Source organism: Callospermophilus lateralis, unplaced genomic scaffold, assembly GCF_048772815.1.
Source record: "Callospermophilus lateralis isolate mCalLat2 unplaced genomic scaffold, mCalLat2.hap1 Scaffold_63, whole genome shotgun sequence".
NCBI lineage: Eukaryota > Metazoa > Chordata > Mammalia > Rodentia > Sciuridae > Callospermophilus > Callospermophilus lateralis.
This window is the reverse complement of record NW_027514713.1, coordinates 17,799,918-17,815,299: the sequence shown is the minus strand read 5'-3', so window position 1 is coordinate 17,815,299 and position 15,382 is coordinate 17,799,918. Positions and strand designations below refer to the sequence as shown.

At 48.2% G+C, this 15,382-nt stretch overlaps 1 pseudogene; it reads right to left on the bottom strand.

Annotated features, from left to right (window-relative positions):
- Nucleotides 1-609: 609 nt before the first annotated feature.
- LOC143389599 (helicase MOV-10-like) lies at nucleotides 610-11,326 on the bottom strand (annotated as a pseudogene).
- Between the last annotated feature and the right edge of the window lie 4,056 nt (nucleotides 11,327-15,382).

Sequence of the window (15,382 nt, the reverse complement as noted above, 5' to 3'; positions counted from 1 at the left end):
TGTTTCCTTTGTTTGGTTCCTATCTTGGCTGCAAGCCCAGAGTACAATCTCTCTCTTCATTTCCAAGTTGCTTGCCAGACTGGCCCCCTGTTGGCAAAGGCATGACTAGGGTGGAAGGGTGGAATCTTAGAGCAGAGATGAGATCATGCCTGGCTCGGTCTGTGAGACAAGTGAGGGGCATGGTCTCTAGCCTGGACTAAACTTAGAAAACGGTGGGTGGCTTCCCTGCCTACTGAGTTTTCTCCCCTGGACATGGAGGCTGTGAGGAGATGTGGCCTTGGACAGGGTGCGACAGTCTCACCCTCTTGCACGTCAGCTTGGGGACAAAGGAAGCTGGGGCCAAGCTGAGGTGACATGATCAAGAGGCTTTTGCATAGAACAAGATTTTTTTTCAGAGTTTTTCTTCCTCGCCCTTCCCCCATAACAATGCTAACAAGCAGCTTGATGTGTTATTCTCCCCAGCAGGGGAAGGGGTGGAATGGCTTGTTTGTAAACACCCTCCCCCAGCCTTTCTGTCCCTTAGAGGGGCAGCTCAGCTGGGTTCTGGTTCAGGGTTGGGTGCAGCAGGCTAAGGCTTGCCTTGGTGTGAGAAGGCAGGCAGCTGTGCCTTCAGAGCTCATTCCTCCACTCAGGCTCCTCTTGCAGGGACAGGCCCCCTTCACTCTCCTGCTCCTGGTGGAGGTAGTCATGACCATGGGGCCCTAGAAAGAAAGGACATATGCTTTGTCTTCTTTACCTTCTCTTCCACCACTGTCCCCTGCCTGGCCCACCCTGGCCCAGCCATACCTGAGATAGAGGGGCTGAGCCTGCTCAGATCTTGAAGTAAGTTCTGTCCGTTCTGTAGGTCCAGTTGCGCAGGAAAGGGACACCCTGTATACCCTCCATTTTCTTTACAGAACTCCAGGAATCTGTGGGGTACAGAGGTGTTGGCACACAGAGCTGCGCAGGCCTGGATGAGGAGTACCATCACAGGCTGGAGGCCAGGCCTGGGCCTGCCACATCTGAGCCTTGGTTGCTAAAGCTCTGAATGTCAGCTCACTTACAAATAAGATGGAGGTTTTATGAAGATTAACTGATCCTGAGGATTGAGCCATAAGCAGGTACTAATGAAGATATATCTGCCTAAGCAGGGACTTGTGGCCACCAAAAGGGATTACAGGGCAGCAATGCTCATGCTTTCCAGTCAGGGTCATGGCCCAAGAGAAGGGGGTTGCCCACTATGATGAGCAAAGCTTTGGCCTGGGTCACAGCCATGTTGAACCTCTGGAAGGAAGAAGTGGTGTGGTCATGGGAAGGAAGGGCCAGAGGAAGGAAGAATTCCTGCCACACCCCCCAGCCCTCCAACCTTGGGGTTCTTAAGGAAACCCAGGTTAAAGTGCACAAAAGCAGCTGGCTGCTTTGCACAGTAGAGATCAGGACCACGCTGTGTTCTTGGCCTTGGAATTCTTCCATAGAGCCCACCTAGAAGAGATAGAGGAAGAACATGAGAATAGGTGGGTTCAAGGGGAACTTAAGGGGCAATGTCTGCCCCATGGAGCTTAAGCTGCAAGGAGGGTACACTGGGCAATTGTCGATCAGTGGGCGAGTGCTGCAGCCCGGCTGGCTGGGCAAAATAACCAGGGGGTGACGAACAACTTGTGTACCTTGATACAGCAGGAGTAGGAGCCGTTTATTGTAGGACAGGAGTGGTATTTATACATTCCACACAGCTTATCTTAATTAGCATAAAATAGATACAGCAGTCAACCAATAAATAATCTCCACACTTAATGGCTCGCTGGCCTTACTTCACAAACCACTCCCTCTGGCATTTTGCCAGGCGCCATCCAGACTTGTTTACAGACTCTAACATTTCTCTGGCAAAATGCCAGGTGATATCCTGACTTGTTTACAGACTCTAACAGGTGAGTGCTGCCACAAGGGACAGGAGGCATGCTCTGGAAGCACAAACCTCAAGAATGAAGCCAGCTCTGGGATCGGGCCTGTAAAGCCATCAGAACAAAGCAAACAGTGTTGCAAAGAACACAGTAACTACAAACAGTGTTTCTGAAACTTTCTGGAGATAATCAGCAAGTACTTGTTAAGACTATAGAACCTTGGGTCCTAACCCAGACCTCCTGATCAGAATTTTTCAAGGCAGAGGTCTCCAAATCTCAAAAGAGTAGGTTTCAGGCTTGTACCTGAGGAGCTGTAAAAAATACTAGTGCCCTGGCTCAGCTCCCCCCCCTCCCATAGCAGTGTTAATTGGCTGGGAGGGGCCCTGGCAGTATTAAAAGCCCTCCAAGTGATTTTTCTGTGTACTAAGAGCTTCAAATCACCATCTCAGAGCAAGTGGTAAGCTACTGAGGGTGGAGATGAGGCAACAATATCACATGACAGGCGGGAGTAGGCTGTGGCATTTGGACTTCATTCTTAGGGCAGGTTTGAGTCTTTGCCCTATCACAGTGACGTGGGAGCTTTTTAAACATGCAGGCTTTCTGATCCCATGCCAGAACTATAAGCTGGAGCTTTGAGGAGCAACAGGCTGGAGAAAAACCCAGTTCTGTCCCAAGGCAGTGGAGGTAGGACAGGGACATGGGCCAGACTAAAGCAGTGGCATAGGAGCTGAGGTCTCTGATTTGGGAAAAAGAAGGGTACAAAGGTGAGAGTGAATGTGGAGTAGTGTGTCACCTTCAAGTCCTTTATGTCATCCAGTCCCCAAAGCTCCCTGTCAAGTTTGGTGATGCAATAATGGTTTTCTTTTTCACCTGGAGGGAAGGGAAAGGCATCTTTTTCTTATTGAGTCACCTCAATTCAAGAGGAACCAGGCAGGAAGGAGGCCAAGGAGCTAGGGAGCAAAGAGGGAGGAGGCAGCTGACCTCTGCACTCTTCTGAGATATAGGGCCAGCAGAAGCCAGAGGTGTTCGAGAGGTATCACCTGGGGGAGGACCCATCCTTGCTGGGAACTGAGGGCCTGACCTGCTTCCAGTATGGTGAGATGATTCCAACACTTGGTGGGCTCAGGCGGGCTTTCTCCTTCTTAGAGGAAGGGGCCAGGAGCAGCTTCAGGTAGGAGGTCACCGTGGCAACCTCTTCAGGGTTGGAGAAGGATGGGCTATTGCCCTCACACTCATCTTTGCCCATCACACCATGAAAGATGATAGGAAATCCCTGGTCACAGGGTCAGAAGAAACCCTCAGCTGGACTTCCCTACTTCCCTTCCCTCCCAGTCCAAAAACCTTGCAGGGAATAAGGAAGCTCAGGCCAAGGTGACAACTGGAGGGACCCCTGGTGTCCAGTCGAGCCTTTTCCTACCTTCAGTAAACAGTCAAGATATGGAGGTGGGGGCCTGAGCCCTGCTCTGTCCAGCCTCACCTGTTGAGGCAGACCCTCCCAGCAGCAGAAGCACTCTCAATCCACCACATCTGCACAGGCCTGCAGCTCTCCATCGTAGTAGAGCTGGTTGGGAATATCCAGGATGGTGGGATGGGACCTGGGAGGCAGGAGGGAGGGAGAGCTAGACCAAGACCTGCATTACTTTTGTCCTGCCCTGGGGGGACAGGTTTTAGGCCCACACATGACCATCTTGCTTCCTGCTTCCTGCATAGCAGGACACATTCACTGGCAAACTCTCCTGCCAGGCATTGCACACCACATAAAGCAGAACTTGTGGGTCTATAGGGATCTAGTGACCAGTGAAATTATTATTTTTTTTCAAATTACTTTTAAAAACAAAGATTTGCCAGGCATGGTGGTGCATGCCTGCAATCCCAGTGGCTTGGGAGGCAGAGGCAGGAGGATGACCAGTTCAAAGCCAGCCTCAGCAAAAAGCAAGGCACTGAAGCAACTCAGTAAGACCCTGTCTCTTAAAAAGACAAAAATAGGCCTGGAGATGTGGCTCAGTAGTCACATGCCCAGTTCAATCCCTGGCACACCCCACCCCTCAAAGAAAAAAAAAAGAAAAGAAACCAAGAAATTAGGGACTCAGCTTTCAATTTTGCCGGGGAAGGGCAGTGCAAAAACAATGTATCACTTCCCATTACCCTTATTTGATATAATATGTTAAATCCAAAAATAAAAGAAGTAATGACACAATAACATTTCCTTTCTGCAACTGTCCTATATGGTACTCATCCAAGCATTTTTAATGTCTAAACTTATTCAGTAAAAGAAGTATATAAACAGGGTGTGGTTCTGTGTGCTTGTAGGTCCAGCTAGCCATTCAGGAGGCTGAGGCAGGAGGACTGCCTGAGGCCAGCCTGGGCAACAAAGAGACTCTTAAAAAAACAAAACAAAACAGGGCTGGGGATGTAACTCAGTGGTAGAATTTTTGCCTAGCATGTGTGAGAGCCTGGGTTCAATCCCCACCACTGCAAAACAAACAACCCTGCCTAGCCCTCTAATTTGATAACGTTTATGAAAAACTATTCATTTTCTCATTTCTCCTTGCATTGCTTAGAAATGCCATCTGAGACAGACATCAGAAACATCCTGGTGTCTGACCACCCCCATATCTAGAGAATCTCACTAGTCCAGAATGAAACCACTAGCTAAAGGAGGCCTCTGACCTTCCAGTCTATAGTCCTTTCTGCATCACAGAGGTGCAGAGCACCAGGAATGAGGAATGCAGACCAGAGCCTCCTGCTGGGGCACAGTGGGTGCAAAGGCATGAGTTAGCAGTGGAGAGAGATGAGGGTGTGGGGATACCTATAGTTGCATAACAGCTTGGTTATGAACTGAGGGTCATAGCCATCAGGGCCCTTTTTGTACAGGACATTGTAGGTGAGCAGCCGTTCCAGCAGCGAGTACCCCAGCCCATACTTCTGTGTCAGTGGGGACCACAGCACAGGTCCCAACTGTTGCGGGTCTCCAGCCAGCACCAGCTGCCCTCCTGAATTGCCTATTTCCTTAACTTCCATCAGTCTTAGAAGGCAAGGGTGGTATGAGGAGAAAGGTAAGTGGTGGGATCTCCCCATGCAGGGTGGCACACCTGCAGCCCACCCTGAGCCACTCACGTGCTATGGCCACCAGACTCTCAGGTTCCATGCAGTGGCCAGCATCATCGATGAAGATGTGTGTGAAGTGATCGATGGGAAACTGGGCCGACACCAACCTGGGAGGTGTCAGGCCAGGCTGGGTCATCCCCAGGCACCCAACTACCAAACCTGAATGCTCACCCAATCTGGTCCCTCACTCACCCACTGAGAACCCTTCCCCATCTTCCCAGCCCACTACCCTTTTATTTACACACACACTCCCCACCTGCTGGCCGTGATGAGAGTGGTAATTAAGATGAGGTATTCCTGCAGTTCCTTCTTGGCAGGAAACGCATACTCCCCCTTTTTCGCATCCCCATTAAACTAGGGCTGTGGATTGTGAAGCAACATGAGACATCAGCTTGGCTCTACCAATGCCCACCCTCACTCTGGCAATGGGCCACTTTATAGACAAGGAAACTGAGGCCCAGGGAGGGTTCTCACCCACCCAAGGGTTAGGATCCAAGTCTCCCTAGTTTTCTGGTTTACCCTTAGTGTCTCCCAGACATCTGCCATCCCTTGACCCTCTGCACTTCCCTTACCTTAATGTCCTCAGGTACCATGTGGATGTCCCTGCTTGGGGCCAGGAGGCAGTAGATGGAGCTGGGCAGGTGGACCCGGAGCCGCTGACAGAGAAGGTCAGTACCTGAGTTGGACAGAGCACAGGCTAGGATATGAGCTTCAGGCAAGTGCTTCACCACCTGAGATGCGGACAGGTAGAGTGTGGGAAGCACCTTCACAAACTCTGGTGACTCACACTGGGGCAGTGCAGCATCTGCCTCCCACAGCTAAGGGAGGCAGTGATATAAAAGACAAGTTCTATCCTGGAGCCCTGCTAGTCAAATTAGCACTTTGACATGGGACAACAACTGCAATAAACACACAAGTCTATGAAGACCAAAATGCAAAAGGTCACTCCAAGAGCCACACAGTGCCAAACCTACCCAACAGTGCTCAACAGCCACATTGACTCTAGCACCCCACCTTTAAAAAAATTGTAGTTGTAGATGGACAGAATGCCTTTATTTTATTCATTTATTTTTATGTGATGCTAAGGATTGAACCCAGTGCCTCACCCATACTAGGCAAGTGCTCTGCCACTGAGCTACAGCCCCAGCCCTCCCCACCTCCTTTTGATGGCTGCTGAGAAGTAAGAACTTTCAGGGTGATGAAAGAAATCAGAATTTGGCCAGAACCACTCCATCTGGGGGAGTCAAGGATATAGGTCCCAGGTTTATAATCAAGCCTCACCTGCTTAATGGCCTCCACTAATGTGATGGTCTTGCCTGGATGCCCAAAGATGATGTAGGGGGCTAGTCGTGTGGTGCCCATAACAATGTGCTTTATGGCCTGCAGATGCTCTGGGTTTGACTCCAGACTCCGGTCATACAGCCTGGCAGGGAAGCCAGAAATCCGAACTTCAACTTATCTAGCATCCCAGAGGCCTCTAGGACTCCATCCCCAATGCCCACAACCCAACCAGCCTTGGAGTCCCCTGCCCTCAGTCTCACTTGAGCTTCGCTTCTGAGGGCAGCAGCGGGACCCCACGGGAGGCCACAGGAAAAAGTATGGACCACAGCAGCCAGCGCCCTGTCAGTTCCAGGGCCTGATGCTGGGGCCACAAGAGCTGGCGGTTGAAGGTGAAGTTCACCTTGAAGGTCAGCCCATCCACAAATCGGCTCAGGAGGCTTTGGATAGGGAGAAAGGTAGAGGAGCTCCAGTTAGGTGGGCCAGGCAGTAAAAAGCCAGGACCTCCCTCCACCTTCCTCTGCTCCATTCCCTCTTTCCAAGATTTCCATAAAAGCTCTCTCTAGCTCAAAGTTCCCTGGAAGAAAAGTCCCTGCCCTGTGCTTGGGATCCACTCATCTTAGGAGAAAGCCTCTCGTATCCCCTGGCCTGAGGGAGAAGACTGAAGAAGCATTTCCCCCACACCGACCTCATGGAAAAGCTCAGTTTGACACAGTCCAGTTCTACCTTGTGCACGAAGCCCTTGTAGGTGATGGGGTCCTCCTGGTGTGTCTCAGAGGACAGAAGGGCAAACAGGTGGTCTCCCCACAGAACTGAGGGACAGCTCTCAGTCACACCAGGAACCTACAGGGTGTAAACGTAAGCAAGCTTGTGTCCCAAGCATGGTCACTGAAGGACCCAACCCCCAGGCTCTCCAGACCTCTGAGGGATGAAACCTGAGGCTCTGGCCTTCTAACACAAGACTCAGAGAACTGCGTTTTCCCTGTTCCCCTTCCTCTCCCACCAGACAGGAGTTGTGGGGAGAGAAAGGAGACAACTTTCCCAAGCTGTTCATAGGTGCAGAACTCCAGGGTGCTAGTTTAAGGCCTGGCAGCTGCTTCCCACTCTACTCAGCTGCCCTCTCACCAGCTCAGTTCTACTCTGCCTTTAAAATCTTGTTAAAACTCATCTTCTATAGTCATCTTGCCCTGATCATCCTTGTTCTCTCTTCCCACCTGCATTTGTGTGCAGAAATTCATTCTCATGGGTAATTCTGGTCTAAGGTACACACATTCAAAATCTGTGAGCTAGAAAGGGCCCTAAGAATTATCCAGTCTAGCTCTATGCTTTTTAGATAAGGGGCCTATGGCTCAGAGAAAGCAAGGATCTTGCCCAAGATCACACAGCCAGTAGTAGCAAAGTCTAGATTAAAACCCCAATGTCCTTCTCTGACACCATTTTGGACAAAGGATGCCCACCCTACCCCTTGCTGACCTCTCTGGGACAGGAACCATTTCATCCTTCTTCTAGGTTTGCCCTGTATTTAGGAATGGCCTATACAGGTTGGCTGACTTGAGCCTGCCCTCTCTGCACCTGATCTGAGCCCCAACCTCCAGTGTGAGCAGGCTGGGGTTCTGGTTGACAGGGTCCCAGGTCATGGGCACCGATTCCAGGTCATAGTGCCGGATGTCGTGCTCCATCCGCAGCTCCTCTAGGTACAGCAGCAGAGTTTCACCTCATAGTTCCTCCACATCAGGGCTGTCTCCAGCTGGGCCCTGGCAATGATGTTTGGGAGAGGAAGTGGGAAGGGCAGGAAAGGGACAGGTCAAGCACCCCCATGACCAGGAGTATCTACCCTCTCCCATTTGCAACTAGGAACACACCAGGAAGCAGAGAAGACAAGAAGGACAGAGAAATGGATGGGGTAAGAGGCCTTGAAAAAGGGAGCCCCAACTCTTATTTCCTCTGATGTCCTTGACCCAACCTCAGACCTGACTTGAGTATCCATGGTAAACCTTATGGTGGAAACATTCTCCCCCAGATGCTCCTTCCATGACTCACACCCTAACCTCATTCAAATGTCATTCTCTGTTCAAATGTCACCTCCTCAAAGAGGCCAGGACTGACTGCTCTCTGTAAAACATCACCAATTCATCCCCTTGTCCTGCTTTGGTTTTACTTTAGCATTACGTGAGTTCTTCAAAGCACTCACAACAATATGGAATGTACAATATAAAATAAAAGAAATGATCAGTGCTCACTGTTCCCCACCAGAATGGGCAAGACCCCTTTGGAACAGCACCTGGCAAGTGGGCATGCTCAGCAAAGGTGAAGGAATAGAGCCTGGGAGGCTGGACAGACATCCAAAGCAACAGGAAGAGGCCAGCAGGGAGAGAGAAGACGGGAGTGTGGTACCGAGGGGAGGCACTTACTTTATCTCAGAAATTTCCTTTGGGGCAGTGAAGACACTTGTTCCCTGAAGAAGGATGGGAAGCAGCTGCCTGAGGTGTGGGGGTGGGTAGTCTGTCCCCAGTGCCATACTTAGCTCCTTTAGTACTGCAGAAGTGGGGGGAAATGCTGTCATAAACATTGAACTTGTCACCTTCAAGAATCTGGGAATGCCCCTCTGTGGAGGATGCACAAGGACCTCTGTGATGCCATTGCCAAAGGGTGGTCGGCAGCTTCTGCCCAAGGACATGGAGCTCACTAGCTCATGGGGCTGCTCTGTCCAAGGCTGGACCAATTTTGGAAAACCCAATACTTGGAATATTTAAAAAATATTATTTATAATACATTTTCATTATTAAAAAAGAATCTGGCAAAAAATTATAATAACATTTTTACCATCCTGGGACAGCCAATGTTAATTTTGGGGGGTATGCAGGCTTCCAGATTAATTTATATTATATGTGTATATATATAGTTATTGTTTTGGGGTACCAGAAATTGAACCCAGGGGCACTTTACCACTCAGCCACATCCCCAGCCAGCCCTTTTTAATTTTGGTTTTGAGACAGGGTCTCAGTAATTTGCTTAGGGCCTCACAAAGTTGCTGAGCCTGGCTTCAAACTTGTAATTCTTCTGCCTCAGCCTCCTAAGTCACTGGGATTATAGGCATATGCCACTGCACCTGGCACCTATATATTGTTAACAAAAAGTGAACAATTATCTAACTGTGAAGGTCCTACAGTATTTTGTAACTAGCTAGCTATGTCGAAAAGATGTTCACACATGAGTCAACTCGCATGACATGTCCAGCATAGGAAAATTTATGGAGACAGAGATAAAGTGAGTGGCTGCTAAGCACTGAGCAGGTGAGTAAGTGATAAAAGGGTGGTAGCTGAAGGGTATTGGGTCTCTTCTTTGGCATAATAAAATGTTCTAAAACTGACTGTAATGATGGTTGCACATATCTATAAACATACTAAAAATCACTGACCTGTATGATATGTGAATTATTTCAGTAAAGTTGTTTTAAAAAATAGAGAGATCTGGGTGTGGCAGTGCATGCCAATAATCCCAGAACCTCAGGAGGCTGAGACAGAGGATCAAAAGTTCAAGGCCAGTCTCAGCAACTTAGCAAGACCCTGTCTCAAAATAAAAATGACTGGGGCTATAGCTCAGTGGTAAATTGTCCCTGATTTCAATTCCCAGTACCACCAATTTTTGTTTAATTTAAAAAGAGAAGAGAGGGGGCTGGGTAGAACATGGGCTTAGCATGCATGGTTTTTATCCCCAATGCTATGAGAGAGAGAGAGAGAGAGAGAGAAAGAGAGAGAGAGAGAGAGAGAGAGAGAGAGGTGTGTCGGTCTATAATGGGCTGCCTGATAATCCATTACACAGTGAAAACACTTCTTAAAAAAATGTTTTCATACTGTCCTTGGACCTGCTACTCTCCTGAAATTTGCTTCCTAGGCAGAAAAAGGTTCTGAGCCCAGAGGAGGGTCAGGTCTTTCTCCTTTCTCTATCTGGTTGGTCAACACAAGGTTTCTAGTGATCCAGGTGCACTTGAAGGGAGTCATGGGCTTCAATTGTGCATCCAGAGGGCTGTGGGTGACGGCAGCCAAGAAACGGGAAATGTAGAAAGTGCTAGCTCCTTCTGAACCTGACTCCCTAGGTCCCAGCAGCTCCCAGAGCACCATGGCTGGGAAGTAGCCCACAAAGCTGGTCTTACAGTGCACATGCAACTCATAGCATTCACCTGCAGGAAGAAGGCTGAGTGAATGGGAGGGGGGAGGAAAGGCAGGGACCCTCCCACCAACATGCTGAACCCGACACTCACCCAGTCGGCCCCATTCCGAGAGAAGACCACTGGACAGCCAGAGTGTGTGCTCCAAAGCTGCAGCCCTGCTAGGACAAGCCCTGCCCACTAGAGTTCTTCCCTTTGGAAAGCTACTCACCTGGTCCTGGTGGGCAGGGAAGCTCCTGGTCACGATGGTAGAAGGCAAAATGGGGTGTCCTGCAGAGTAGAAAGAGGTGAGTGAAGGTAACAGGTTTTTTTCCTCCGTTCTGGAGCCTCAGGTTCAGCACCTTTGTGCAGTTCAAATCCAGGTGGATAAGGAGCTGCCCCTCTCGTGTTTCATGTGGCCCCTGGACTTACATGTCTACCCCATGCTTCCCGTGAAGATACTCAGCCCTGGGTAGAGTGGGAGTCAAGGGTGGGGGCCAGGGCAGGAGCGGCCTGGGCTGGGGGATGCCCTGGGGAGAGTGCCAGCCATGCTCCCACCAAGCCCCACATCTGCTTCCCCCATTCCTTAAGAAAGAGGCCTCCCCACAACCTGAGCAAACTACTCTTTTCTTGGCTAGACAGCCCTTCCCCCATGCCCTGAGCACCCCTCACCAGCAATTGTGTGTGCATGAACAAACACACACACGGACACACACCTGTTATAAACGTTCTTGGCTAGCAGTGACTTGTGGTGCTTGCTGATATCTGAGCTCAGCTTCATTCTCCTCTTTTCTGGGAGCCGCGAGTCAGTCCAGCAGTTGAGTTTGAAGAACTTGACCCAAGTCTTGGTGACGTAGGCCAGATTTGCAATCTTCATTCCATACAGCATGAAGGTGAAGTCAGGGGCGGGAATCCCAAAGCTGCCAAAAGAAGAGGAGACAGGTAATTGAGGAGAAGGCAGGGCCAGGGGACGGGTGTGGGGGCAGGGGGGGGTCAAGGGTCTCTGAGGGTCATTCTGTCCTGGACACACCAGCTCTGCCGCAGAGCAGGCTGGGGTTCAGGGACACAGAGATTCAGGCTGGGGACAGGAGAAAATTTTAACGTCTTCAGGCAAGGCAATGGGACTTCCCAAGGCAAAATAAAACTGGTTTAAATAGCACATTGTGGGTTATGCACTTCTGAGGAGAAAACCCCACTGTGGGCTGTTGATTGGGAGGACTTAGTGAAGAGACATAAAGAAACAGATTTTTTTGGAGGGTGGGGGTGGGGAGCGAACTTTGGGACAGGGAAAAAAACCGAAACAACAACAACAACAACAACAACAACAAAAAAAACAGTGGAAAGACTTAAGGCCAATGGGGAGCCAAATAAGTTGATTGAGAGGAGTAGATATGGGGTCCTGCCTGTGGGTGAGAGAGGGGATGAGAGAGAGTAGAGATGTCCAGAGTGTGGGCAGCGTGGCTGATGAGAGAGCATTTTCACCCAGAAGTCAAAGGGTGCAGGTGGGACCCAAGCAGGAAAGGAAAGATCAGATAGCTTTGTGCCTAGAGAGGTGAAGACAGGAAAAACTGGTCAGCGGGACAATGACCTCAAGGTTCAGCGTCTGGAATTCAGTTTAGTCAACTCAACAAGCACTTACAGAGGTCTATTAGGTGCCAGGCAGTGTGCTAGATGCTGGGGGTTCCAAGATGCAAGAGGCCCAAACCCTGCCTTGAGAAGCACTTAGTCTGAGCCAGAGATTCCAGTGTGTGACTGCAGTGCAACCTCTGAGGCTCCCAGGGCAGCCTAGGGGAGGGGACAGGTCTCCCAAAGATGAATGGGCACTACCCAGGCAAAAGAGGGAGGGCACAGTGAGTCAAGGTGAGGGGTGTGACCTCGATACTTGGGCCGTTACTGCTCTGGGAGCCTCGCTTCCCTTCGTTATGAAATAGGAATGACAAGGCTTGCCTCTTTTAAAGGTTGTTGTGAGCCTCACCCAAGCTAGTAGCATTGCGGCAAGCCACTTAGCCCAGCACCTGGCACATAGGAGACCTCAGGAATAGTGAGTGATGATTAGTATCACATACAGTTTGGTTGCACTAAAGTGAGAAGTGTGAGGGGAGTGGCAGGAGGCAGCAGAGGTAGGCAGGGACCAGATCAAGCATTTTTGACCCTGAATGCCAGAAGTCCTTCACTCCCCTTTCCTGGTACACCCCAGGAGCCAAAGGACCCTCCCACGTGTGGTGTACTTGATGGACACGTTCAAGATCGAGGTGACTGACACCCTCCCTTGATGTTTTGTAGGGATGGAAAGCAAATCTTCATTCCTAAGAATTATGGTAATCCCTATTAACTCTTGGAGCTAAATCAGCATGGTCACTTTCTAGGGCATATGATAAGATTGCTGATGGCTAGGAACAGTTCCCTGGTGCCCCCTGCCTGTAACTCTGCCCCTCTCCTTCACCCCAGGCAAACGAGAGCAGTATCATTCAGAAAACTTTGAATTGGCTATAATTTGTTTTAAAAAGATAATCATTTGAAAGCATAATGGAAAATGATCAATAAATGTTAGCTACTATTATTAGTATTTATATTAGTAGTAATAGTAGTACTAATAGTGGCAGTAGTAGGAGTAGTAACAACTTACTTTCAGCCCTGATCAGAGGCTACCCTGCTGTTACAGAACCACTGCAGTTGGTGGGTTTTAAGCAGGGGAGTGGCAAGAACATATTTGCATTTCAGATCACTCTGGCATCAGGATTGGAGGATGGATTTGCTGGAGGCAAGACTGTAGGTCAGGAGACCAGTTAGAAGGAGGCCATTGCAATTGCCTGGTTAAAAGAAAAAAGGCCTCAACAAGGTAGTAATAGGAACAGAAGAGGGGCCATATCCATCAGATTTAGAATGTCAATTAGCAGAATTAGGTAACTACCAGGAGGGACAATAGAGGTTGGAAAGAGGAAGGAGTCTAGGATACCCAGATCAATGGCTTGGCTTTGGGAAACATCCCTGAGACTGGAGGCAAAGAAAGGAGGAGGAGGTGGTGGAGGAACGGACCATGACATTTGGATTTGGACATGCTGGGTTTGAGATTCCTCTGGTCCAAAGGCAGCTCTGCCTCCATGAGTCAGAAATTGAGAATTCAGGCCAAAGTCAGTGTCAGTGCCTAATGTTATGGAGTCCTCAAGTGGTACTTATGACCCAGAAAGTGTTTGGGATCTTTCCAGGAAGGAAGGGAAAACAGAAGAAACCCTCAAGAGAGGGAGGAGAATCAGGAAATTTCTCAAAATTATGTCAGGACCAAATGAGGGGACCAGTAATAAAAGGACTGGAATCTAGAGACCATCAGAAACTTTACCCAGGGCTCCTGAGTCTTTTAATCACCAGGTTCATGGGTTGGGACACAAACTAAAATTCTTACAAAAGCCAGGTATCTTAACACCTGTAGCCCCAGCCCACAGCGTCTGCAGTCCCATTTCTGAGTCATTCCTGTAGGAATGACTATATGTCATGGTGTAAGAAAACAACAGTGCAGGCACTTTGAAATGTGGCTTTGGGCTCCTCAATCAGTGCTGGGAAAAAAGGGGGCTTTGTGGGACTGAACAAAATGGAAACAGCATGCCTGCCCTACAGGGGAACAACTGCTCCCCACCCCCAGCCACCATGTGGCCAGCAGAGGACAGAGGCCCAAGATTATCTGATCTTCTGTCTTTTGGGAGAAGACAAAATTGAAATTTTAATGTGAAATTTATTTTTGGAAACTTCTGCATGGGCACAGAGGTATACAGAACTCATATTTGCAACTTCTAGTATCAATGTGAGCCCTTAAATACTTTTCAAATAATTTTCTCTTACTCCTTCTCAAATTAATTTATCCCTGGTATAAAGTGATAGCCATTGTTATTATTTTTTAAATCACAAACTTAATATTATTGTTTTCTTTTTTTGGGGGGGGGGTGTTTACCAAGAAGGCTAAACACTAAACCACATCCCAAGCCCTTTTTATTTTGAGACAAGCTCTCACTAAATTGCTAAGGGCCTCACTAAGTTGCTAGCTTTGAACTTGTGGCCCTCCTGCCTTACCCTCTTGAGCTGCTGAGATTTCAGGTGCATCTGGCAACACATTATTGTTGAAACCCCCACACTTTGTGTTACATACATCTAGTCACCTAGGTTTCTAGGGATAACTTTCTAGCCAAGACTGAAAACCTTGGTTTTTAAATTTATTAAAAAATACACATTTTTAGCCAGATACTAAAGTTCAATCCCCACTACCCTCCAAACAAACAAACAAACATTTTTTACTATTAAAAAATATTTTGTATGTCAAGAAGTAGGATAAACAGGGCCTAAGGGTGTAGCTCAGTGGTAGAGCACTTGCCTAGTGCCCAAGGGTCTGGGTTACATCTCCAGCAATGAAAAAAAAAATGTAATATAAACAAATTCAACAGATAAACACCAAAAAATATTGAAATGCAGTTGACAAAGGGTTAAGTTTAATTTATAAACTGACAAGGTGAGCAATTCGATAGAAAAATCGAATATTTAATTTGAAGAACAAATTTAGGTGACCAAAAGAGTATGAATATGCCCCAAATGTAGAGAAATGCAAACTAAAATAAAAATGAGATCTTGTTTTATTCCAATTAGGCTGATAAAAGTGAAAAACAGTTCTAATATTGCTTGTTATTATGGTTAATGGAAAAGTGAACTGATACATTGCTGGTAGAAATGTAAAGTATTATGAGCTTTTTGGGGGTAGTACTATGGAAACATTTATGATCAATGAAAATACAGGGATCCTAGCCAAGCATGAGGAGCACTAGTAGTCCCAGTTACTCCTTACCTTGAGGGAAGAGGATCACTGAAGCCCAAGGGTTTGAGGGCATCCCAGTTAAATAAAATAAAATACAGGTATTCTATTAAAAAACTAGATTAAAGACAAAGCAAAAACAAAAAAATATATAGGTATTCTTAAGATCCAGAACCCATT